Here is a 718-nt window from a genome sequence, read left to right on the forward strand (position 1 = left end):
ATATGGTGGTTTTGGGACGTGAAACACCACAAATCAATCAATTTGAACTCTTGCGCTATCTTTTTTGTGTTGTACTACTACGGCACCATGAAATGCGACGAGATAATCTACTAAAACATCGGTGCCTTTTCCTTTATGATAGAAATGTGTTTCTATCTTTGTTGACAAAACTTTATCGCGTTGCAATGACGAGATGATTTTGTTTATTTCGAGTAATAATTAATTTCTTGTTAAAATAATTTCTTGAGCACCATCAATAGCATACATAAGTGCTCCTGACATAACGGGGGTGTATCTCAGAGGTAGAGCGCTTGCTTCGCATGTGAGAAGTCCCGGGTTCGAACCCCGGCACCTCCAAAGTGCTCTTAATTTTATCGCTATCTATTTTATGTGTTGTATTACTACGGCACCATGAAATGCGACGGGTGATTCTACTAAAACATCGCTGCCCTTTTCTTTTATGATAGAAATATGTTTCTTTCTTGACAAAAAAATTTTATCACGTTGCAATGAGGAGATGATTTTGTTTATTTCGAGCAATAATTTATTTTGTTGTTAAACTAATCTGTTGAGCACCATCAAACGCATAAATAAGTGCTCCTGACATAACAGGGGTGCAGCTTAGAGGTAGAGTGCTTGCTTCGCATGTGAGAAGTCCCTGGTTCGACCCGTGGCGCCTCCAGAGCTCTCTGAACTTTTGCGGCCCCTCCGCGGTGGT

At 40.4% G+C, this 718-nt stretch overlaps 1 non-coding gene across 1 annotated transcript; it reads left to right on the forward strand.

The window, feature by feature from the left end:
- Window positions 1-285: 285 nt before the first annotated feature.
- TRNAA-CGC (transfer RNA alanine (anticodon CGC)) lies at window positions 286-357 on the forward strand. Its single transcript has one exon. It is a non-coding gene; the product is annotated as a tRNA-Ala (tRNA).
- The last annotated feature ends 361 nt before the right edge of the window (window positions 358-718 follow it).

The sequence above is a fragment of the Rhipicephalus microplus genome, chromosome X (genome assembly GCF_043290135.1).
Source record: "Rhipicephalus microplus isolate Deutch F79 chromosome X, USDA_Rmic, whole genome shotgun sequence".
NCBI lineage: Eukaryota > Metazoa > Arthropoda > Arachnida > Ixodida > Ixodidae > Rhipicephalus > Rhipicephalus microplus.